The following is a 25668-nucleotide window of genomic DNA, read 5'->3' on the forward strand; positions in this document are numbered from 1 at the left end:
CTTTTGGCAGTGTGGGTTCAAACATTGATAGAGTGATCCGCAACATTTTTGGCCCCCAAACGTGGGCCAGAGCGGTTCACAACAGTAAGGGTCACCACAAAGCTTCTAGAAGACCATTTATAGAAGTATTTATTCATGTAAGTGGACTCACAAAACATTATGCTAAGTGAAGGAGACCAGGCACAAGAGGCCACACTTTGTATGGCTAAGACATATCCCAATGAAGCAAGTGTGACAGAAGGTGGACTAATGTTGCCTAGGGCAGATGTGACGTGTGAGACGGAGGGAGGGGGCAGATGTGATGTGTGAGACGGAGGGAGGGGGCAGATGTGATGTGTGAGATGGAGAGAGGGGGCAGATGTGATGTGTGAGATGGAGGGAGGGGGCAGATGTGATGTGTGAGATGAAGGAGGGAGGGAGCAGATGTGATGTGTGAGATGAAGGAGGGAGGGGGCAGATGTGATGTGTGAGACGGAGGGAGGGAGCAGATGTGATGTGTGAGATGGAGGAAGGGGGCAGATGTGATGTGTGAGATGAAGGAGGGAGGGGGCAGATTTGATGTGTGAGATGGAGGGAGGGAGGGGGCAGATGTGATGTGTGAGATGAAGGAGGAAGGGAGCAGATGTGATGTGTGAGATGGAGGGAGGGAGGGGGCAGATGTGATGTGTGAGATGAAGGAGGGAGGGAGCAGATGTGATGTGTGAGACAGGGGGAGGGGCCAGATGTGATGTGTGAGACAGAGGGAGGGGGCAGATGTGATGTGTGAGATGGAGGGAGGGGGCAGATGTGATGTGTGAGACGGAGGGAGGGGGCAGATGTGATGTGTGAGACGGAGGGAGGGAGCAGATGTGATGTGTGAGACGGAGGAGGGGGCAGATGTGATGTGTGAGATGAAGGAGGGAGGGGGCAGATGTGATGTGTGAGATGGAGGGAGGGAGGGGGCAGATGTGATGTGTGAGACAGAGGGAGGGGGCAGATGTGATGTGTGAGACGGAGGGAGGGGGCAGATGTGATGTGTGAGACAGAGGGAGGGGCAGATGTGATGTGTGAGACGGAGGGAGGGGGCAGATGTGATGTGTGAGACAGAGGGAGGGGGCAGATGTGATGTGTGAGACGGAGGAGGGGGCAGATGTGATGTGTGAGATGAAGGAGGGAGGGGGCAGATGTGATGTGTGAGACGGAGGGAGGGGGCAGATGTGATGTGTGAGACGGAGGGAGGGGGCAGATGTGATGTGTGAGACGGAGGAGGGGGCAGATGTGATGTGTGAGATGAAGGAGGGAGGGGACAGATGTGATGTGTGAGACAGAGGGAGGGGGCAGATGTGATGTGTGAGACAGAGGGAGGGGGCAGATGTGATGTGTGAGACAGAGGGAGGGGGCAGATGTGATGTGTGAGATGAAGGAGGGAGGGGGCAGATGTGATGTGTGAGATGGAGGGAGGGAGGGGGCAGATGTGATGTGTGAGATGAAGGAGGGAGGGGGCAGATGTGATGTGTGAGACAGAGGGAGGGGACAGATGTGATGTGTGAGACGGAGGGAGGGGGCAGATGTGATGTGTGAGACAGAGGGAGGGGGCAGATGTGATGTGTGAGATGAAGGAGGGAGGGGGCAGATGTGATGTGTGAGATGGAGGGAGGGAGGGGGCAGATGTGATGTGTGAGATGAAGGATGGAGGGAGCAGATGTGATGTGTGAGACAGAGGGAGGGGGCAGATGTGATGTGTGAGACGGAGGAGGGGGCAGATGTGATGTGTGAGACGGAGGGAGGGGGCAGATGTGATGTGTGAGACAGAGGGAGGGGGCAGATGTGATGTGTGAGACGGAGGGAGGGGGCAGATGTGATGTGTGAGACGGAGGGAGGGGGCAGATGTGATGTGTGAGACAGAGGGAGGGGGCAGATGTGATGTGTGAGACGGAGGAGGGGGCAGATGTGATGTGTGAGATGAAGGAGGGAGGGGGCAGATGTGATGTGTGAGACGGAGGGAGGGGGCAGATGTGATGTGTGAGACGGAGGGAGGGGGCAGATGTGATGTGTGAGACGGAGGAGGGGGCAGATGTGATGTGTGAGATGAAGGAGGGAGGGGACAGATGTGATGTGTGAGACAGAGGGAGGGGGCAGATGTGATGTGTGAGACAGAGGGAGGGGGCAGATGTGATGTGTGAGACAGAGGGAGGGGGCAGATGTGATGTGTGAGATGAAGGAGGGAGGGGGCAGATGTGATGTGTGAGATGGAGGGAGGGAGGGGGCAGATGTGATGTGTGAGATGAAGGAGGGAGGGAGCAGATGTGATGTGTGAGACAGAGGGAGGGGACAGATGTGATGTGTGAGACGGAGGGAGGGGGCAGATGTGATGTGTGAGACAGAGGGAGGGGGCAGATGTGATGTGTGAGATGAAGGAGGGAGGGGGCAGATGTGATGTGTGAGATGGAGGGAGGGAGGGGGCAGATGTGATGTGTGAGATGAAGGATGGAGGGAGCAGATGTGATGTGTGAGACAGAGGGAGGGGGCAGATGTGATGTGTGAGACGGAGGAGGGGGCAGATGTGATGTGTGAGACGGAGGGAGGGGGCAGATGTGATGTGTGAGACAGAGGGAGGGGGCAGATGTGATGTGTGAGATGAAGGAGGGAGGGGGCAGATGTGATGTGTGAGATGGAGGGAGGGAGGGGGCAGATGTGATGTGTGAGATGAAGGATGGAGGGAGCAGATGTGATGTGTGAGACAGAGGGAGGGGGCAGATGTGATGTGTGAGACGGAGGAGGGGGCAGATGTGATGTGTGAGACGGAGGGAGGGGGTAGATGTGATGTGTGAGACAGAGGGAGGGGGCAGATGTGATGTGTGAGACGGAGGGAGGGGGCAGATGTGATGTGTGAGACGGAGGGAGGGGGCAGATGTGATGTGTGAGACGGAGGGAGGGGGCAGATGTGATGTGTGAGACGGAGGAGGGGGCAGATGTGATGTGTGAGATGAAGGAGGGAGGGGGCAGATGTGATGTGTGAGACGGAGGGAGGGGGCAGATGTGATGTGTGAGACGGAGGGAGGGGGCAGATGTGATGTGTGAGACGGAGGAGGGGGCAGATGTGATGTGTGAGATGAAGGAGGGAGGGGACAGATGTGATGTGTGAGACAGAGGGAGGGGGCAGATGTGATGTGTGAGACAGAGGGAGGGGGCAGATGTGATGTGTGAGACAGAGGGAGGGGGCAGATGTGATGTGTGAGATGAAGGAGGGAGGGGGCAGATGTGATGTGTGAGATGGAGGGAGGGAGGGGGCAGATGTGATGTGTGAGATGAAGGAGGGAGGGAGCAGATGTGATGTGTGAGACAGAGGGAGGGGACAGATGTGATGTGTGAGACGGAGGGAGGGGGCAGATGTGATGTGTGAGACAGAGGGAGGGGGCAGATGTGATGTGTGAGATGAAGGAGGGAGGGGGCAGATGTGATGTGTGAGACAGAGGGAGGGGGCAGATGTGATGTGTGAGATGAAGGATGGAGGGAGCAGATGTGATGTGTGAGACAGAGGGAGGGGGCAGATGTGATGTGTGAGACGGAGGAGGGGGCAGATGTGATGTGTGAGACGGAGGGAGGGGGCAGATGTGATGTGTGAGATGAAGGAGGGAGGGGGCAGATGTGATGTGTGAGATGGAGGGAGGGAGGGGGCAGATGTGATGTGTGAGATGAAGGATGGAGGGAGCAGATGTGATGTGTGAGACAGAGGGAGGGGGCAGATGTGATGTGTGAGACGGAGGAGGGGGCAGATGTGATGTGTGAGACGGAGGGAGGGGGCAGATGTGATGTGTGAGATGAAGGAGGGAGGGGGCAGATGTGATGTGTGAGATGAAGGAGGGAGGGGGCAGATGTGATGCGTGAGACGGAGGAGGGAGGGGGCAGATGTGACGTGTGAGACGGAGGGAGGGGGCAGATGTGATGTGTGAGATGAAGGAGGGAGGGGGCAGATGTGATGTGTGAGACGGAGGGAGGGGGCAGATGTGACGTGTGAGATGGAGGGGGGAAATGACTGCTGAGGAGATTGGATTTCCTCTGGAAGTTGTAAATGATACTTTAAAGTTGACTGTGGTGATGGGTGCTTATGTGTGAGCATGTTAACATTTTAAAGATAAAAATACAGATGACTTTGAAGGATTTTGGAGGTGAGGTTCTGATGACTGATAAACAGTGATCTGTAAGTGAAGTGGTGTGCTGTAGGGATAAATGGTCATTCTATTGGGTAAATCTAGCTTTCCATCTTGCTAAACAGCATGTTAAGTTACCCTTCCTGAATCTGTGTTCTTATTTGAAAAGTGACTAAATATACCTATGTTGCACAAACTAAGAGAACAAATTTTTTATTAAATTTTTCCTAATGCTATAGGCGTACAGAATGCTTTACTGACGATACTACCATTACTTTTAAGTCCATGTAATACTGAATTTTGGATTAGGTGAGATAAAGTAAGCATACAGATGTTTCAATGGAAACCCAAAGACATTAAATTTTCAAGCACAAAAAGAGAAAAGACAAGGTGACACACGGATAGTAGCAGTTTAAGAAATGCTTATTGAACGCCTTTCCACTTTCTTGACTAGTGGACTCTAGATGTACAAGGAGAAATGGGAAACAGCTTGCTGAGTATACAAATAAGAAGTGGACCTTGACTTGGCGCCCAACTGGTAATAAAAAAATGTATACACGTGCAAGGAAGCATCAAATTTCTATACGAGAAACACAACTTGTTTGTGCAAAGAATGACTGGGATGTATAAAGGTGAGAAGAGGTGATCTGCTCAGTACTAGTTGTTCAATAGTGACTTCAGGTTGCCCAGCTCAGCAGAGGCAGGTCAAGATCCTGCTGACACTTCCCACTTTGAATACAGAGATTAAAGATAGTTCAGTCAATTTTGTTCAGTGGAAGGAAGAGAAAAGCAATTTCAATAATGCCCTTTGTATGAAGAATAGAAGTAGTTCACAGACTCACACTCAAAGATCAGGGTACTTAGGCAGTAAAACATCTTGGATATATCTAGTTCACTCCCAGATTGTTACCATTTGACTCATCCCAAGAAAACGGCATACATTCAATAAAAATTAAGTGATTGTTGTGTAAACCACCTGAGAAGTGTGCTATCTGTTCACCATTTCCATGTAACAGTCACAACAGTCTACACAACTACTCTCCCCTTCAAACAGAAACCTATAAAGTTCGTGTGTATTCCCTTCAGGAAAAGGTGTTGATGGACAGCTTTGATATAAGGATGTCGAGCAGCTGAAAGATCAACTGTCTTTAATAGAATATGAACGAACTGCTATGATAGAGTCGATTACAAGCAGCACAGTCCTAGGGCACAGATCTTCAAAATCCAGTGGTCTAGAGAAGCTTTCAGCCTAGGCACGTTCAGGAACTTGAGAGTTCTGCTAAGCCAACAGGACCAGATATCACGTCAAACATTTCTTGAGCATGTCATAGTGCCAGGTGCTTTATTCAGTTCTCATATTTTGGTTGCTTGTAAGAGGCAATGGGAGTAGAAGGCTCTTTTCCTGGTAGATTCGAGTTCTGGACAGGAGAGCGATTGTGATTTGGTAGGTGGTTTTACGGGCCTGTCACTAAGGGAGATTGAGAACCGTTACTAGGTGGTAGATCTTGAGAAAGGTCAGGAAAAGCGTTAAGTCGAAGCCAATCTATCGCAGAGTGCAATTACCTGAGAATCATTCAACTAGGAGGTTCTTCTTGTGGCCTAGCCTGCTCAATCTCTGATAGGAGGAATATTTGGTGGTTTGGCTCAGGACAAAAGATAAGGCATGATGCAGCTGTTAAGGATGGCCAGGGCAGTGTATATCAATCAGCTCAGTCCATTTCACAGGTCAGGTCTCTCTTCAGACGAGGTTCAGCTGGCCTCAGCTTGGGGTCATGTGATGCGCCCGCGGATGACTGGAGCGCCGCGCGCAGGCCTGGGCGGGCCTAGGTAGAAATCAACTTCCGGTGAGGAGGTCCTGGACACCGGGTGGTGCGTGGGCCGCCTCAACGTGGGTTCCTGGGCCCGCAGTCACCGGGAGGGGGGTGGTTGCGTAGCCGGTGTCCCGGAGCAAGTGTCTGAGAGCCGGGTGTGACGCGCAACAGCGCGGGGAGCACTGCGGCGGCGGCAGGAGCAGGTAATCGGGTGCTCGCCGTCAGGGTCCGGGTCTCTGTCGCGGGTGGGAACATGGCCAAGCTACAGCGGGCCGCGAGGCCATGGCCGGGCGACTCATGGCACCTGGGTCGGGGAAGCACCCCGCTCCCGCCCTCGCCCGTGAGGACCTGCACTTGCGTGGTCCCGAGTGGAGAACCATAGGAAGTTCGCTCGTTGGCCGCTCTGCAGTTGCTCCGGCGGAACGGAAGTGTTTACCCTGCCGGGGTTCCCGCCGGCGCCGAGCGGCGCACCCCTTCCGGTCTCAGACCTTGGGAAAGTGCGCAGTGTGCGCAAAGGAGTTCTGGAGAGCTGATCGCTGGACACACCCACAGCGGCGTCTCGGCTTCTCACCCGAGACAAGCACCTTGCGGAGCGTGTGGCCTCTGTCTGTCACACACCTTTCCCCGCCCCCAGGATGCCGCGTCTGCGCGGCCGCCTCCGCCGGAGGGAGCTTTGCACCAGAGTTGTCAGCTGCTCTGACAGCTCTAGGCTGGTGAGGCCGCTGTGATCTTGGCCCTCCGCTCTGGGGAAGTGAAGGCTTTGGGCTCTTCTGAGGTCTCTCAGAGGCCGCCCACGAATTCCGACTTCCCCCTCCACTGTGCAGACACTGACACATCGTCTGCCCCTAATCTTTAACCGGCCAGCTCGGTGGATGGCTATGGAACATGTTTGCATGCTGCATGGTTGAGGGATTGCCGTCTTGTCACTGGGTGGTCCAACTGTCACCTCAGGATTTAAGGCAAAAGCCTGCAGAGTACTCACAGGAAGGGGCGACAGCAACTGAGTTGAAGTACACTTGTAGTCCTCTCAGCCACACCTTCTGTTGCTTTTGGGGTTGTCAGTTCCTCACCTGTTGGGATAAATGGCTCAGGGAAGATTCTAGGCCCGCTGCACCTTCTTGGTGCCCTATGTGGTGTGATAGTGTGTGGAAAATTGCCTGATGAAGGGTAAGGAAGTTTGGTGTCCCTTAGGATGGCTAGGAGGCGGTTTCAATGGGCTAGGAAATGTGAACTGGTTGCCTAGCAACATCATACTACAAATGGAAAAAACAAAACAAAATAAGAAAGTCCAGGATTTTTGAGTTTTTAAGAAAAATATTAATCATCATAATTCTTCACAGAAGAAAAACTATCTAGAAAATCACCCAGAGAAACATCCGTTGTTTGCTATTTCCCTCCCTCCCTCCCTCCCTCCCTCCCTCCCTTCTGTGTGTGTGTGTGTGTGTGTATAAGTAAAAAAACCTGTCATTACTTAGCTGGTCTCAAGCTTGAATGAACATGACTTTGCTTAATGGGACACTTTATTGAACACCCAGGTACTATCAGATTTGTAAAGAATATAGAATTTTTATTAATAAAGAAAACTTTGAAGGGAATCTCTATGACACAAACCAAGTGGGAATCGATTGAGGTATGTGAGATCTTTCTATTAATGAAAAAGGAGGAAAAATGTTTAAATTCTAAGGTTTACAATCACAGAGCTCCACTGGCTACTGGTTCCTTACAACTTACCATTAAGTTTTGTCATTTCTTGTAAAATGTAAATGTTTGAAAGGCCACTCTGTATTAATCTGTATGTTAATTTGGTACATTCTAGGGTTTGGTTTCTGGTTGTGTCTCCTTTCTTCAGTTTCCAGTAACTTGGGTTTAGCTTATTTGAACTAGAGTTGATGCACATTTTCCCGAAGGACATTTCTTTCAGTTTAGTTCAGGGTAAACCTTCCACAGACTAATTCAGTATGTCTTCCTGTGCACTGTGACAAGTGCCTGGTCATATAACATCACCACAGTTTGCTCACTGGGATCACCCGGGGTGGGTACAGAGTCATCCTCCTTCTGATATTTCCTCTCTGGACTTGTGTAAGGGAAAGATGCAGCACAGCCCCTTCCTTGTTCCTACTCTTTTTCCCAGAATGCTTTTCTAGTTTACCCTTTTGGTGCCTCCTTAAAAGGGGGCATGATACTTACTAGTTGGTGGGCATTTTGGTAGTTTCTGAGTTCTGTATTTTGGGATGAAGCTGTTACAAAAATGCATTTTTTTGGGGAACAATGTTTTAAGTCTTAAGAGAGATTAGTTCTCATTTTCTTTGGTTCAATGTTGAGAACCGGGATGCTGGACCAGCGGCAGGTGCATGGCTAACATGTTAGCTCTGCTGTTTATCATGGTGGCTGCTGCGTGCTGCCTTCCTGTCAGTGAGATGCATGGTCCATGTTGCTGTGTGTCAGTCAGGTCTTGGCATTTAGCTCCTGCTTTAGCTACTTCAGAAGGTGTTTCCTCATGACTCACTGAGTTTTCTTTTCTTTTTTTTTTTTTTTTTTTTTTTTTTTTTTTTAAATTTGAGACAGGGTCTCAAATAGCCCACTCAGCCTTCAACTGGCTCTGTAGCTGAAGCTAGCCTCGAACTCCTGATTATCCTGCCATCACCTCTTAAGGCTGGGATTCCAGCTGTGTGTTTCCATGCCTGGCTCTCACAGATTTTTTTAGATGAGGTTATAGTTAACATGTAAGGCATTTTCCTGTGCTGCTGTTTGCTGTCTATGTGTTCTTTCAAGAGGCATCTCTCCAAAGTGTTTAGTGAGTTTTTATTGTCTAATTAAAAAAAATCTTATACAATCTGGGCACAAACTTTATATATCTATATATCTATATCATGTATATATGTGCAATGTGTGTGTGTGTGTGTGTGTGTGTGTGCCTGCCTACAAGTGTTTTCTTTGAGTCTGCCATTATTTACTCCTTTTTGTGTCATGTGAAAGGTGTGAGCGAAACCTCAACTTTGATGAAATCCATTGGATCAGTTCTTTTTCCTTTTTTAAAAAATTATTTGCATACTGTTCAAATTTGCAAAGAATTTCTGTTTTTCTCTAGACCTTTTCTAGTTTTCGGTACTATACTTAGGACATGTTGTCACTGTGGCTGCTGCATGCCTTCCCTTTACAGACGCATGCATTTGGCTGCACCTAAGGGAACTTTTCCTACTGTCCTTCAGCAGGACTCTCATTGGCGCTCTGTGAGAAGGCGATTCACTGTGTACATGTGGCTCTGTCTCTTTTTGGGCATTCTCTTCTGTTCCATCATTCTGGGTATCTCTCCTTTGCTCCAAACCACTTTGTAATGTAGTTTTATAGAATGTCTTACAGTCAGAAGGCTTCATTCTCCAGCTTGGTTACTTTTCAAATTGTTTCAGCTGTTGTAGCTCCTTTTCTTCCTGTATAATTTTTAGTGGTTGCCTACTTTCTCTACTGTAGGGATTTGGTTAGGAGTGCGTTGAAGTTATAAATCCCTTTGGGGTGACTGGCATCTTAGGTGTCTTTAATCTGCTAGGTGATTCTGCTTATGCAGGACTTAAGTTTCTCTTAATGTTTTTCAGCTTTCAGCATAAAAAATCTTGTTCCTGTTTTGTTCCATTTGTATGTGTGTTCATTTGGTGCTACTATAAATGGTATTCATACTGCTATTGTTATTGCTAGTTACTGTTATAACTATTGGTGTTTACGTGTTCTTGTGCCCTACAGTGTTGTTCAATTCTCTGGTTAGTATGTATGGCTTTTATGACCTCCTTGGCATTGTCTACGTGTTCATGTATTCCATCTACAGAGGCAGTTTCATTTCGTATTTCCCAACTGTTTGCATTTTCTTGTCTCATTGCACTGCTAAGACTTCTCATTATGCTGAATAAGAAGTCTCAGGAGAGATTCGTGATTGGTAATTTTCTTCAAAGAAAACATAGGTTTTTTTTTTTTTTTATCATTTTGATGAGATTGAGAAAATTATCTGTGACTCCAGTTTGTTTAGAACTTTTACAATTCAATTATAAATGGTTGTTGTACTGCTTCACCTCTTTGTAGAAATCATTGTTATGGCAGGAAATTGCCCTGCTGTTATTCTGAGAAGGCTGCTGCTTAAGGTTTGGTGCCTTCCATATTGTTTTTCATTGTGAAGTTGATTAAGAAAAATTATAAATACTTTATATTTTAATTCCTTTTTTTAAAGTCTTGGAGTTTGAGTAATTTAACTCACTAGGGAGATTTTATACCTTGGCTGTAATGTCATTCTCTATGCACATTTCATTGCCAGTACAATTATAAATCATTGTCATTCCCTCAATTATAAATCAATCATTGTCACTCAGTTATAAATCATGGCCAGTACAATGATAAATTATTGTCACTCAGTTATAACTTACCCCATTGGAAATAACATCAAGTCTGTCTTCCCCCTTTATTAAAATGCAATTTCCATGAGCTCTTTGAGAGTGCATCTATAAAAATGTTCAAGTTGCCAGTTTGGATGGCGTTCTCTAGTAAGTCCATGGTGTGTCTTTTTGCTGATTGCTTTCCCCTCCCATCTACCTGTACACACTGTATTCTTTGTTGATTATTGTTTGTCTCAGCTCTTTTTTTTTTTTTCTTAAAACTGGACGTGTAAAAATATATTATGTGCTCTCTCTGGATGGTTTGCTCATTTCTCTTCCTTGGGATTTGGTCTTGTTGCTGTTTGTATAATAATCTTGCTCTTGATATATGGAAGCTCTGTATCCTCATGTGCAGCCTAAAGTCTGTCTAGATTACCAGGCACTCACAATTATTTCCATCGATGCATAGAATGAATGCATCTAGCCTTTGTCAAGGCTTTCTGAATGATGGTGTTGGGTCACAGTGCTCATGAGAGCAGACTGTAACTGCCTTAGTCTTCATTTGCCACTTGTTCAGAGCCAGAGGCTCAGATCTTTCTTCAGAGCACGCACACACACACACACACACACACACACACACACACACACGACCCCAGCATGCATACACCTTTATGAACAAACTTGGCCTTTTATATTTTCAGAGAAATGTTGGATCTTTTAAGAATAATTCATAAACACGCTACACTTCCAGTTCTCATCTTTATATGTTAGCTAGGTATGTGTGTATGTAGCTGTCACCACTACCCCTGGCTGCTGGGTTTTAAAAAGGTTTGTTTTTGACAGAGGCCATTCTGGGAAAAGGTTACTGCCCTCCCTGAGTGAGAGCAAACTCAGGTAACTACAGGAGCAGCAAGCAGCTGGACTGGCCAAGAATGGCAGCTTCTGAGAATGGGCCTTTGGAAGAGTTCCTGGGTGGCTCCCAGGCTGCCGGGGTTCCCTGTGCCTTGAACCTGCTGTTTTCTCAAGTCACGAGTGCTGGGAGAGCAGGGTGAGGGTCGGAGGCCCCACAGTGCCAGAGCCTCTGTTCTGACTGTTGGTGGTATGTTTTGGACGTAAGCTTCCTGGGTTATTGCAAGCCTTGGATTTGTACCATGTCATGAGATTGTTGACTGACAGTTATACCAAAGCCTGGAATCATCTCCCCCTTAGGAGGGTGCTCCAGAGCAGCGGGGAGTCTCTAAGTGTGGAAGGACTCAGTGGATCTGGTGAGGTGGGACAGACACACTGCTCACTGTAATAAACTCTGTGTCCTCATCACGAGTGTCACTAGCTACCATGTGACACTGTTTTTGTGTAACCATGTTTACTTACACAGATGTTACTACAGTTTTAGGTGTGTGAATTACAGCTGGATTGCCAGAGTCATTATGCTCAAAGGGAAAGTAGGAAACAAAATAAGCCACTCATTGAGTTGTATCCAATGCTTGAACGTATTGCTTAGGGGAAATTGGGTTTTCTTCATAAGGAATTCCCCAGTAAAAGACAGTCAGAGCCCATTGCTCCCTTGGGCGAAAATATCTAGATGTGTTTTTGTATATTTTCATGTTTTAATTGCTGAAGGTAATTGATTTTTTTTCCCATTTGACAGACTGTTACTGTGTTGTAGAAGTATCTGAGTGTCATAATTGAGCATATACAGGCATACTGGTGCAGAAGGGATCCCTGTCTACAGTCACTTGATATGAAGGGTCTGTCCAGTGTGCATGTCTGTGACCTTTTGTGTGGTTTAGTCTATATCATCTTTATAACTGAGGAAGACCAAGTGGTTTGCAGATGTAATGAAGAGATAGGTTTTCATTTCCCATTGGCCTGTGCTGACATTCATTTTCTTATTTACAGAGCTTCTGGGAAGCAGGGCCATGACAAACTGAGAGTTCCACATCCTTGTTCGGTAGGCCTAGGGTGTGTCCTTCTGGTTCCTTCAGTCCTGTGTAGTTTGGGGCCAGGTTTTTACTTGTTGGTTACTATGGCAGTACTCCTCTTTTGGCTGGTATAGTTATTTAAGGTTCAGTATAAAATATAAAACACTGTCTAAAGATTTACACACAATTTAAGGAATTTATATACACAAGGAAAGGAACTTGAGCAAATAAATATGAGTGTCATTCCTGTCTCCCAGGAAGTTAACATTGCTTGAGTTTAATTACATTAATTGACTCAGTAGAGAAGCAGGGCAGCTGGCACTCCTATAGGACACTGCTGACCTTATAGCACATGAACAACACTATGGGAGTGCCTGGCTTCCCTGCGGGAAAGCTTGGTTCTCCAAGGTGTCGGTGTGATGAAGAAGACCACTCTCAGCTACTGCTTTTGGATTTTGAGTTGTCAGAGTTAAGGCATGAAGGTGTGTTTCTGAAAAGGACTTTTTAATGTAACATATGAGAGAATTGTGTTCTACTGGATGACTCTAGTTTATATATGATAGAAGCTTTATTAGAATTGGTGCTCAATTACTTACTAGGTGTGGAGGTAAAAAAATTACAGGTGATTCATGCTAAAGTCAGAATCACATGAAAAATATGTGCTGAGGATTCTGGTATTTTTAATTCAAGGGAAATAAAAATTAGTGGTTAGAATAAGTTTTATATCATCTTGGAAAAATGTGAACAGGCAAGTACTTTATGTGTTTCTCTTGGTGAACAAGTCTGTTTTCTTTTAAAGAGACACTATTAGCAGGTCAAACCTTTGATAGGTGGATAAAGTAGTATCTGAGAACTCTCAGTCTGAAAAGTAAGAAGCTGGAAGCTGAGAGGTGTGGAGATGTGTAGTTGAGATCTGCAGGGTTTGTGACATGTTCATTTAGGGTTCAGTTCATAGCGCTGCTCCCTCAGATCCTCCAAGACATCACAATTATGGTGAGAGAAGTTTAAGTACTTTACAGTAAGAGTACTGATTGTGAAGGAATGGGGTCTGGGCAGTTGGATTGGCATCTAGAGACATACTACCCTGAATATATTTGATAACATCTGAAAATTGTTATCAAATATACTAGGAGGTGGGACAAAGCTCTGATGAGGCATAGGACCACACTCTGAATTGAGATGAATGACCACTCTTTATTCTTCCTGAGAAATTAGTTTGTGTGCCCTTGAGGAAACCGCACTAGGCATGCCGGCTACTCAGACCTCCCAACACTCTGTTTCTATAGGTGGTTGGCTAGAAACCTCAGTCAGCCCATGAAGGTGAAACACAAAGTGTGCCCTGTGAGGACGTGCTGCATTCTGAAAGAACTGTGTGAATTTCATAATTGACACAGAAGGAAATCAGACACGCATGATGGAATCGATAGCTACGGTATAGCCTGATAGTGGAAAGAAAGTTAGGTTAGACTGAATTCATTGATGTGGGTACATTAAAGTGGTATTCTGCAGTTCTTCTGTTTGGGGAGTTATGAAGAACTATGGTACTTCATCCCAAGCATGGCCCTAAATGCAGTTTACAGAGCAGGTTGGGGATGCTGGACCTGCTATGGTCTGGTGGCCAAGTTGGAATCTGTAGGCTTAGGGAGACAGGAAAGTGAGTCTGTGTGCTATTTAAGGTTACTCACCGAAGTTGGGAGTGGTAGAGCATACCTGCCATCCCAGTGCTGGGAGGATCAAAAGTTCAGCCATTCTAAGTTATAGAGGGAGAAGTTAAAGGCCAGCCTGAGCTACATGAGATTCTGCCTTAAGCAGAGATTTACTCACCAAAATTTCTGGGATACATTTTTAGAAGAGCCCTGACATCCTGGAAGAGCTCTGGGTTCTGTACTGAAAGGGCAGAACTTACAGTGGGAATTGCAGCCACTGAATTGGGGAGCCTGAACATAGCACTCAGTTTCTAAGGATGAGATGGGCAGGGTTACCAGGATATGCGGCAGGACCAAACAGACCAGTCTGTCTTCTGCAGACCCAGGGCTTATTGATTATGGTATTCCCATAAGTGAAACTGAGAATCAATCTTCATAAGCAGAAAAGTTAAGGTGAGATAAGATCTAAGGCAGAATGATAAAAGACAATGTCACAGACCTCTGTCAGTTCCAGACCTGAGCAGCTTACAGAGCTAAATTCACAAACGAGAAGCAGGCTGGGTCTCAGTCATAGCCTTTTTACAGCTGTCAGACTTATACTTTGAGTTTCACCTCCAGCCTTTCCAAGAGCAGCTGTGCACTACATAAACTCGTAATCATATCTGTGGGGAACTACTGGACTGTGATAGTTTGAGACTCAAAACGTCTTTACGTTTGACTCTGGTTATTTCTGGTGTGGTTCGTGGGTCCCCACACTCATCCTGTTGTATCTCTCCAGCTTTAGAATGCCTAAGTAGAGTAGTTGTAGAGTGCTGCGTTGGACTTGAGGATATATGAGCAGTGACTGCCACCAGGTCCTCCTGAGCTCTCTTATGTAAGGATGGACAGACGGATGGATGGAAACGCGCGCGCGCGCGCGCGCGCGCGCGCGCACACACACACACACACACACACACACACACACACACACACACACGTTGTACCTGTGATCAGGCCATCCAGATTCAAGTATGTTCCAGGAAGTGCTCCAAATGCCCACCACCCCCACTTTGCTGTACCTGCTCCCTGACACCCACAGCTTGCACCTACAGCCTTATGGGGAATTTTCTCATATCCTTTGACAGAGGAAATAAAAAGTAAGGCCTGGTATGTAGATCAGACACTATCCCAACCAGGTTATCTGTAGCACATAATGCCCTTTGGGACACTTGTGGGTAGTGGTCCTGGGGAATCCTTCCAGAAGCAGAGCTGCGAGGGGTATGCTAGTTACTCATTTTGCCTTGAAGGAAAAGTGCTGGGATGTGTTTACAGACTGATTTGTGAGTTGTGGTCAGTGTTTGGCTAAGTGGTCTGTGGTGTACGAGAGCAGGGTTAGAAAACTGATGAAAAGTAGCCTGGGACAGAAGCATGTCAGTATGAACTGACATGTCTGAATGGGCACAACATCCTGGAGATATTTGTTCCCTGTGGACTTGTTCATGAGGGGGTGATGTCAGCAGAGGGGATTAGTGGTTATGTGGATAGGACAGCCTGTTTTCTGGTCTGCTTTCCTTTCAGGGGAAGATCCGTACATGGTATAAGCCCACCTCCTCTGTATCCACGGTGCTTCAGTGCATTCTGTCTAAGTCATCATCCTAAAAGAGTTGGATGCTAGGTATGTTTTAGCCTATGGATTCCCACTCACTAAGGAGCACTGTGGATTTGTGTTTTAGACTATGGATTCCCACTCACTAAGGAGCACTGTGGATTTGTATTCGTTAAGGCTGATCTGCAGGTGGCCACAGCTGAATGTAGAGTTTGCCGGCAGGACCCATGGATAGGAAGGCGCTGATATCTGATATCGTGCCATTCCCTAGGATGATCGGCCAGCGCCCCAGTGGCAGGCGGATTCCATTGGACCACCCATGTTATGGAAAGGGCAGACTTTTGTTCTTATTGGGAGGATGTTGACATGGATGCTTCTTCCTGGATGCAGTTTTGTGGAGACCACTGCCTATGGGTCACAGAATTCCTTAACCACTTCTGTGATGTTCCACATAAGAGTTGCTTCTGGTCATTGAACCTGTTTCATGGTAAATCTGGTCAAGGAACTCATGACTACAGGAGTTAGACAGTGGCCCCAAGCTTATGGGGTTACCTGACTTTACCGGCTTCCATGACAGTGTGGTAGAGGCCCCAAGCTTATGGGGTTCACGGATTATCATTTTCCAGTCAGGTGGGTTGGTAGAATGGTAGCATGGAATTGAAGCCTCAGTTACAATGCCAGGTTGGTGTTTGAACCTTGAAGGGCCCAGACAGGATTTCCCCAGGAGTCTGCCTCTACTTTCTGTCAGCACCTAGTGTGTGGTACTTTTCTTGTGAGGATTCACAGGATCCAAGAATCAGAAATGGAAATAAGTGTGGCTGTTGTTTTAGTGACTTTAGGAAGGCTTCTGTTTCCTGTTCCCATGATCTTATCCTTGCTGGTCTAGGGATCTGAGTTCCAGAGAGAGGAACGTTGCTACCAGAAGGCACAACAGTGATTCTGCTGAACAGCTAAGGCTTGCTCCTGGTCCCTTCAGACTCCCACCTCTGAATCAGCAGGCAAAGGAGAGAGATGGATCCTGTCAAGGAGAAATTGAACTGCCATTTTGCAGTTGAAGCACAGGGTTCAGGATCCAGACAGTCCCTTAGGATAGCTCTTCATACTGTCATACTCAGTGGTTAAGGTTTGCAGAAACTGGCTCTGTTCTGGCCTTGGAGCTTCAGAAGGATTAGGGTTGTCCTGATAGGTAAATAGTCATAGCCAGTTGAAGCAGTTGCTGATCTCCAAGGGACTACAGGATGGGTAGTGGAGATGGCAGTTGTTGATATAGACTGTGAGCCCTCAGCCACACACACAATAGCTACAGTTTCACGTGCATTTTCTTATCAACCTGCAATACATATAAAGGAAATATCTTTCCTTTCTTGTTCTGTTACCTCATGGTGTGACATGAAATATTTTCAATATACTTCATAGCATGTATGTCTTTTTGTTGCCATAATATTTAAGTGACTGGAGCTCAAGCACCAGAAGAATGAACATTGCTCAGGGATTTACCTTCTCTTTTGGGACAGGAGTGAATGTGCTTCAAGTTCTGTGCAAGATGGTTGTATCATGTTGTGTGGGAAACTTGACTATGGCTTAGGAGAATGCATACAAGTGAAAGGTGGGCAAGGGTTGTGTCTTCAACGCTCAGGGTTATCTGTGAAGTTGACTGGGTCTTGTGGTATCCTGACATATGGCCCAACATTATTCTCTGTGTGATTTTGAATAACATGACTACTGCCCTCTCCAGTAAGAGTGGACATTATTCACTTAGTGGGAAATCCAAATTGAATGTCAGTGTTGTGTCAGAGGAGAGGCAGCATCCCTGCTGACTGACACTTTTGGCTCTTCTGGTCTGTTTTTAGACTTGGACTCAGGATCATACTGACTGTCACGCCTGCCCTGGGTCTCTAGTGTTCTGACTGCAACTCCCAGGACTTCTCAGACCTCATGATCATGTGAGCCAACCTCTGTAATCAGTCTCTGTCTTTCTGTCTTGTTTCTCTCCCCCTTTCCCTTCCTCTCTCCCTCCTCCTGCTCTCCTTTCCTTGTCTAGAGATCCTGACTTCTTTTTGGGTCTAATTTGTTCTACACTTCCACACTTCATGAAGAGAACTCTCAGATGGTTCATTGGATCCTTTATTATCTTCCAAATAAAGCACACAGCATTAGTATCCTAGTCCTTTCCTTCAAAGCAGTCCACTGCTTGCTTACTCTTCCATTTAGTTTGTTCACTGTGCAGAGTCCTCTGACTTTCTTACATATACATCGTGTTATGCAGAAGTATGCGATGTTCTTTAAGTTATTGAGAACTTGCCTAATTCCATCTTTATTGACTTTTAATGTATCTTGGTTGTGGGCAATGAGGACATTTGTATGATGTCAGCTTTCTAAATCAAATTGAGACTTGTATGGCTCAGAATATCATCTGGCTTTGAACACTGTATGTACTTGAAGGCCTAATCTGACCTTGTTGGGTAGAGCCCACTCTGAAGGAATGTTGATTGTATCAAGGTATTGATAATATTGTTGTTTTTTTTTTGTGTATTTATTGATTTTTTTCCTCTTCATGTTTAATCGGCTATTAAGAGGAGTAGTTACCTCTACTTGTGGATGTTGATTAACCCATCTTGTCATTTTTGCCCCTCAGTGGCTTATGTATTTGAAGCATGTTAGGTGCACATGTGTTGATGGTGATACTGTCTTCCTGTCCAGTAATCGTTCTCTTGAGGAGTGCTTGCCTGGTGTTACCTCTTTAGATTTTAGTCTCATTGCCCTTGCATTTACAAAGTGCTGACGGTGTTAAGTCTGTATAAACACCACATCAGATTCAGGTGTTCAGACTGTGCACTCCGTGGAGTCAGCACCCTGGTTGAATTCAAATGTCAGTTTACTAGTTCTCATTTGTTTCCCATTCTGCATCTTTTCCAGACTTAGAGTGGGTTTGAGTTTTTATTTTCTTCCTTAATAATTTCATTTTATGCCTATTGTGGATTGGCTGACTTAGATCTTTGCTAATTATTATTTAAATGTTACAAGAGACTACAGTATGCATTTAAACATATACTGCATATTTTTAATGCATAGTAAAACTGCTTTCTAAAATACTATCATTTCATCTTTTTGTGGTATTGGTATGCAGTTCTGCAATCTTTAAACATTATATTCTGTGAGTCAACAGTGCATTTTTACCTTTTCCCTATAAATCCAGTTACATCTAAAATGTTCATGTCTGCCAAGTTGACCATGCTAGTTCTGCGTGTTCTGTTTGTGACGGCCACATTTCTGGTTTTATTTTTCTTATTTCTGGAGAAATGTCTGTATGCTAAGTGCAGATCTCGTTGCGGATAATTCTTCCCATTTTGTTTGTCTGATTCCAGATATTTCCCTCAAGAGTTCTACACTGCCATTCATCCCCCCCAGCTCCCTAAGTATTAGTGGGCCCAAGTCACTGTGACAAATGCCCAGAGAGCAGCTGGGAGAGAGGAAGGTTCTATTTTGGCTGGTTTCAGTGTGTGTTTGGTGGGCACCATTGCTGTGGGACTCTGGTGAGGCATATGGTCGCAGTGGCAGGAACTCATGGTGGATAGGAACCAAAGTGCTCGCAAGCCCGTCTGAGTTGTACATTACTAATTTTGGCGTTTCCAACTCAGCTGACTCAAGATGAACCACCCACCACACAGGAGCATATCACCTTTGTATTGGCTTCTGGCTTACTAGGGTTTTCGTTAAGAGTCTGCTTTTATTCCTACTTTAATTCTCTGGTATGTAATATATCCCTTTTCTGGATTTTTAAAAATGTCCTATGGTGTGTATTTAGGCTGTGATACATGCTGCACTATTTTGTGTTTACGCTGCAGGCTCTAGCCTTTTGGATCTTGCATTTCTTGGATTTTTTTATTCTGTATTTCTGCATTTTTGGAAAGGCTCTCAGTCACACACACTCTAGGCTACTTGAACTTGCTCTGTGCTCACAGTGTGCTCTCTCCACATTATTGAGTAGTCACTGTTGCTGGTTATCTTTTCATGGTGTGCCTGAATCTGATGTCAGTCCCACCCTGGGTTTTGCCTCAGTTCTCAGACAGTTCCATGGAAACCTTTTAGCTCTCCCTCATCTTTCTGTATTTTTCTTTCTTAAAGGTGTGGAGCACACTTCCTGTTCTTTCTTTAAAGCTGTGGAGCACACTTCCTGTTCTTTCTTAAAGGTATGGAGCACACTTCCTGTTCTTTCTTAAAGGTATGGAGAACACTTCCTGTTCTTTCTTAAAGGTGTGGAGCACACTTCCTGTTCTTTCTTAAAGGTATGGAGCACACTTCCTGTTCTTTCTTAAAGATGTGGAGCACACTTCCTGGTCTTTCTTAAAGTTGTGGAGCACACTTCCTGTTCCTTCTTAAAGGTGTGGAGCATACTTCCTGTGGCCTTTGTTTTGTGTGGGTTTTTGGTGTTGGAGTTGTGGTTGTGATTCTCACAGCAAGAAAAGATTCTCTCAGGTGTGGGTGGCTGAGTAGGCCTCTCTCTCAGCAGCTGTGGCCATGACTGCTGAAGAGTTGCTGAAGTTGCTGCATGATTGACAGAGCTCTTTAGGTCTGCAGGAGAATGGTGGGCCTGATGATTGACTGACAGATTGTCAGGAGTGGCACCACTACGCCAGTATCAGTTTCCACAAGGCTTAGCCTCCTTCTTCCCTATGTGGACTTGAGAATATCCCTTTTATTCCAGGGCAGTGCGCGCACACACACACACACACACACACACACACACAGACACACGCACATATGTTTGAACCCTTCCTCTCTTCCCTCTTCTTCTCTTCCCTATTTTTGCTAGTCTACTTTTCCCCCCAGTTCTTCCACCTTCTGCTTGCCTGTCACATGCATTCCGTTACCTCCTCACTCTCCTCGTTCCTTCAGATAATTTTATGTACACATACACAGTACACATTGTATGTATGCATGCAGTTTTCAGTCTAGAGTCTATGGAGGAGAGGAGAGATGCCATGCCTGTCTTTCTAAACCTGACCATATCTGCTTCCATGACTTATTTTGTGCAGCTGAATGGACTTCACTTTGTACAAGTGCCACGTCTTCTGTCCATCCCATTGTGGATGGAAGTTGAGGTTGTAGAAACAGGTAGTCTCTTGAAACTTGAAGTTCTCATTGCAGGAATCACTTGTCTTAAACCACTGGCCTTTGATGGGTATACTTGGTCTGCTTCTTGGGAACTGCCTGTCAGGTATCTCCACATATGATCTACTAGTGTGAGGAATAGTCCCAGCTACAGTTGTTTTGTTTTGGGGAAGCTTGCACACTCCTCAGATCAGTGACCAGGTTTTTTCACTTTGTGTCCCTGTGGTTTTTGTGGATAGCTTGTTGTTTTAAAAACTTTTTTCAAAGGAGTGCATTTTTTTTTCCTGGCATACCATGTATCCTGTGTAAGTATTTTTCATTATTAATAATTTTGAGAAGAACCAACTCCAGGTCAAAACATGGTTGCTAAAGCCACTGTGTTTTATCCAGTGTCATCCCAGAGGGTTTTGTGTCTGCTGTGCCAAAGTCTGTTCATCCCACATTCCTCCTGCTCTCACTGTCAACAGTCTGGTTGTGGAAATCACTTCTATGCATTTTGCCTAAGTCAACAACCACTAGGAGAAATTCAACAAGACACGGAGGTTTAATTCCCTAGATCTGTAGGCTGGCTTGGGGAGAGATCCCCCACTTCTCACACTATAGAAATTTCCATTTCTGGTTGTGACTTGAGTCCCAGCTTTTTGCTGTTCCTTTCCATCGTCTTCTTCCTTGGTTGGGCTTCGTGGTTAGAGATCTCCCGTTTAATTGAGTTGCAGAGCGGTTCATTCCTGGCATTTTCCATTCCTCTGTCCAACAGAGAGGGTCTGCGAGTGTAGGTACATTGCAGCATTTTAATAATGAATCTGGGCTTAAAGAGAAATTGAATTAAGTTCTTCAGTTATTTTAGAAGTTCTAACATCATGCTATTTACATTTCTGGCCACAGGGAAAGTTTTTGTGAAACTTTGAGTTCTGCAGGAAAAAGCTTCATGTGTCGCCATAATCTGGGGCTTGGCTTGCCCAGAGTTAGAGCTTTAAATAGTCACCATCAATCTCCAGTTAACAAATGTGCGTTATTTCTAATTAGGACTTAGCCAGAAATAAGATCCCCAACTGAGAGGAAGCTGAGTTATGGATGGTTATGGGACAGCTGTGAGGACAGGACTTTACTGGAGATCTGGAGTCGAAGCCTGAGCCTCCACTGCATGGCAGTGCTCTTCCTCTTCCCACTGCACACCATCCTGTCTCTATCACAACAAGGCTTGAGAGTGTAAATAGTATAAATAGGTGTAGAAACACCCAGAAACATTTCATTTCTGTGACATAGATGAAAGCAAGTGGAGGAATCCATCCCACCTTCCTAACTTACAGACTATGCTGATAGCTTCTAAAGTTATCCTTTGGTTTCTGAAAAAAGAAAATTTTGTGGTCCTTGTTTCGTTCAACCTCTTGAACAAAACAATTGAAATCCTTTGTAAAGGTTCTCAAACTATGCAGATAGCAGAGAAGGAATCTGTGCTGGCCGCCATTACTTCATGTTTAGTGTCAGCTTCTCTTGGACTTAGCAGACTCTGCTTCAGGAACCTAGCCCTCTTTTATGTGGACTATAGACAGTGCCTTGTTCCAGCTTGCAGGGCTGACTAGTCTAAATGAAACACCTGACAACTTCTTTGCTTGTGATGAGAGTTCAGGAATAGGCAGATCACTACCTCAAAACATCTTGGTGACTTTGCCTCTAGCTTTTGTATAAAGCTACAGGTGGGATCAGATTCAAGGGAGTCAGAGGAAAGTGCTGAGGCTCCACCCTGCAGGGTGGTAGGCATGCCTATTCTTCCAGGAGATGCTAATTCTGTATTTGCTGTTGAAACACTTTTGACCCAGGATTTTCTGTTAGTTACAGGAGCATATGTGTACCTGCTAAACTTGGTCTCCTTACCCCTCTCTTTTTTATACATCTTTAGTAGGAATTAAGCTTAGAAACTAAAAACACAGTGTGCACTAGATATGGGACTGTAGCACCGCAGAAAGACTGGGCCTGGGAAGTTGGGCTGCTGGGCTGTCTTGACATGGTGCAATCTGACCTTTACTGAAGACCTTCCCAGTCAAGTGAAGCCACTACTGCTTGTTTGTGACTCCAGTGGACAACAGAGGACATTAGTGGCATCAGAGGACAACTTGTGGGAGTTGTTGATTCTTTCTTCCACCATGTGGGCTCCAGGGGTTGAGTTCAGGTCATTGAGCTTGGGTCCTTCATGTGCTGAACTGCCTCATTGTCACCTACCCCTCAACATGATAATACTCCATTTCCATCCATCCGTCACTCTCACATCTTTGCCATTGGTGAACACTTACGTTGTTTCCATATTCTGTATGCTGTGAACACTGCTGTACTGATCCTGGGAGTTCAGGTACCTTTGTCAAGAGGAAGCAGGGGACAAAATAAATAGTAACAAAATATTCATAGGAACAAGTAAGGAGACAAAGTGTGGAGCAGGGGCCATCTGGAGACTGCCCTACTTGGGAGTCCAGCCCATGTGTAGTCACCATATGCAGGAATGGTGGTGGATGCCAGGAAGTCCATGCTGACACTGGAGCTTGATATACCTATCTCCCGAGAGGCTCTGCCAGAGGCAGATGCTCACAGCTAACCATTGAACTGATCATGGGGTCTCCAGTGGAGGAGTTGGAGAGAAGACTGAAGGAGCTGAAGGGGCTTGCGGCCCCATTGGAAGAGCGACAGTACCAACCAACAGGAGTTCCCAGGATCTAAACCACGAGCCTGGGAACATGCTTGGAGGGACCCATGGCTCCAGCTATATATGTCGTGGAGGATGGCCTTGTCAGGAACTGGTAGGAGAGGAGGTCCTTGGTCCTGTGAAGGTTGGATGCCCCAGTGTGGGGAATTCGAGGGCGGGTACTGGGGAGTGGGTGGATGGGTGAGGGCACATCCTCATAGAAGTAGCAGGAGGGGGGATGGGATAAGGGGTTCCAGGGAGGGGGGAAGTAGGGAAAGGGGATAACATCTGAAATGTAAATAAATAAAATATCCAATAAAAAAAAGAGTTAAAAAAAAGATGATGTCCCTTTGCCTGCTGGACATAGACAAATCAATCTCAAACCAACCAGAAAATTTCCTCCCTGCTGGCCAGCATTTCCCAGTGCAAGAAGGTGCTATGCAGGCTGCTGGGGAAGGGGTGAGGGAGGGGTGGGGACACATCATTATTCTTACCCAACAGTCAGACCCTGCATACTACAAGAGACCTGACAGGCCAACTGCGCTTACTGGGTGTAGCAGTGACACAATAGTTAGGGAAATGGTTGCTTTCTGACTGGGTTTGAAACTGAGGTCTATTCTGTGGGAGGGGATTTCAAGCCTTAGGTACTATAAACCTACTCAAAAGCCTAGAGAACAATGAGGTGGTCTGAATGAGACAGCATTTTCAACAAATGGTGCTGGTTCAGCTGGAAGTCAGCATGTAGAAGAATGCAAATCGATCCATTCTTATCTCCTTGCACAAAGCTCAAATCCAAGTGGATCAAGGACCTCCACATAAAACCAGATACACTCAAACTAATAGAAGAGAAAGTGGGGAAGAGCCCCAATCATATGGGCACAGGGGAAAAGTTCCTGAACAGAACACCAATGGTTTATGCCCCAAGATCAAGAATTGACAAATGGGACCTCATAAAATTGCAAAGCTTCTGTAAGGCAAAGGACATTGTTATTAGGACAAAATGGCAACCAGCAGATTGGGAAAAGATCTTTACCAATCCTACATCTTACAAAGGGCTAATATCTAATGTATACAAAGAACTGAAGAAATTAGACTCAAAGCAATCAAATAACCCTATTAAGAAATGGGGTACAGAGCTAAACAAAGAGTTCTCAACTGAGGAAACTCAAATGGTCGAAAAGCACCCAAAGAAATGTCCAACATTCTTAGTCATCAGGGAAATGCAAATCAAAACAACCCTGAGATTCCACCTCACACCAGTCAGAATGGCTAAGCTCAAAAACTCAGGTGATAGTAGATGTTGGTGAGGATGTGGAGAAAGAGAAACACTCCTCAATTGTTGGTGGGATTGTAAGATGGTACAGCCACTCTGGAAATCAGTCTGTCAGTTCCTCAGAAAATTGGACATAGTACTACCTGAGGACCCAGCTTTACCACTCCTGGGCATATACCCAGAAGATGCTCTAACATATTACAAGGACACATGCTCCATTATGTTCATAGCAGCCTTATTTATAATAGCCAGAAGCTGGAAAGAACCCAGATGCCCTTCAACAGAGGAATGGCTATAGAAAATGTGATATATTTACACAATGGAGTACTACTCAGCTATTAAAAACAATGAATTCATGAAATTCTTAGGCAAGTGGATGGAACTGGAAAATATCATCCTGAGTGAGGTAACCCAGCCACAAAAGAACACACGTGGTATGCACTCACTGACACGTGAATATTAGCCCAAAAGCTCACAATACCTAAGGATATCATCTTTAAAACGGCAGTGTTGTGTGCTTACTTTGAATGTGCTGGCTGCGTAGTGCCTCCTGCACTGTGAAGCAGGATGTCTTGTGCTGTGGTCAAGGCTGAGCTGCACATGTCCCAGTGTGTGGTTCAGTTGCTGATCTCTATGTTGATACACTACAGCACAGCCCCAGAGTCTGACCTAGGGGTAAAGCTCTGTTGGTCCTCTGAGCAGTTCTTACACCTCTTGTGGTGTCTATTGGGTCTGAGGATTGACACTGAGGTGACCTCAGAAGAGTCACCTCAGAAACTTTCTGATGTGTTTCCCTCTAACTGCAGACTCTGAGGCCAGTCAGGGGTCTTGGCTGAGCACACACTTGTGTTAACTTCTTTTGCTTGTCATAGGAGCCAGAGAGTGGAACAGCCACATAAGTGTCTTGTATACTTTGAATAGTTCCTCTGCTTACTCCTGGGGAGTTGGTGGTCTGAGAAACAAACTGTCTTAGTTAGGGTTTTACTCTTGTGAACAGACACCATGCCCAAGGCAGGTTTTATAAGGACAACTTTTAATTGGAGCTGGCTTACAGATTTAGAGGTTCAGTCCATTATCATCAAGGTGTGAGCATGGCAGCATCCAGGCAGGCATGGTGCAGGAGGAGCTGAGAGTTCTACATCTTCATCTGAAGGCTGCTA

The 25668-nt window shown here is 45.8% G+C and overlaps 1 protein-coding gene and 1 long non-coding RNA gene across 6 annotated transcripts in view; one reads left to right on the top strand and one right to left on the bottom strand.

Moving 5' to 3' along the window:
- Positions 1–4327: 4327 nt before the first annotated feature.
- On the bottom strand, positions 4328–5968 carry LOC143443598 (uncharacterized). Its single transcript, XR_013112733.1, has 2 exons — positions 5694–5968; positions 4328–5598 (listed from the first exon to the last, which is right to left on the bottom strand). It is a non-coding gene; the product is annotated as an uncharacterized LOC143443598 (long non-coding RNA).
- A 10-nt stretch (positions 5969–5978) lies between these two features.
- Positions 5979–25668, top strand: part of Ccdc91 (coiled-coil domain containing 91) — a 148453-nt gene continuing 128763 nt past the window's right edge. For 3 of the 5 annotated variants that reach the window (XM_034512084.2, XM_034512081.2, XM_076940910.1), the window contains exon 1: positions 5979–6144. The gene's annotated coding sequence lies outside the window, so the exon portion shown is untranslated. Of the gene's footprint in view, positions 6145–17299; positions 17393–25668 lie in introns of all 5 variants that reach the window. The other 2 variants (XM_076940911.1, XM_076940909.1) reach the window with 2 other exon arrangements.

This window comes from Arvicanthis niloticus, chromosome 9 (genome assembly GCF_011762505.2).
Source record: "Arvicanthis niloticus isolate mArvNil1 chromosome 9, mArvNil1.pat.X, whole genome shotgun sequence".
Classification (NCBI taxonomy): domain Eukaryota; kingdom Metazoa; phylum Chordata; class Mammalia; order Rodentia; family Muridae; genus Arvicanthis; species Arvicanthis niloticus.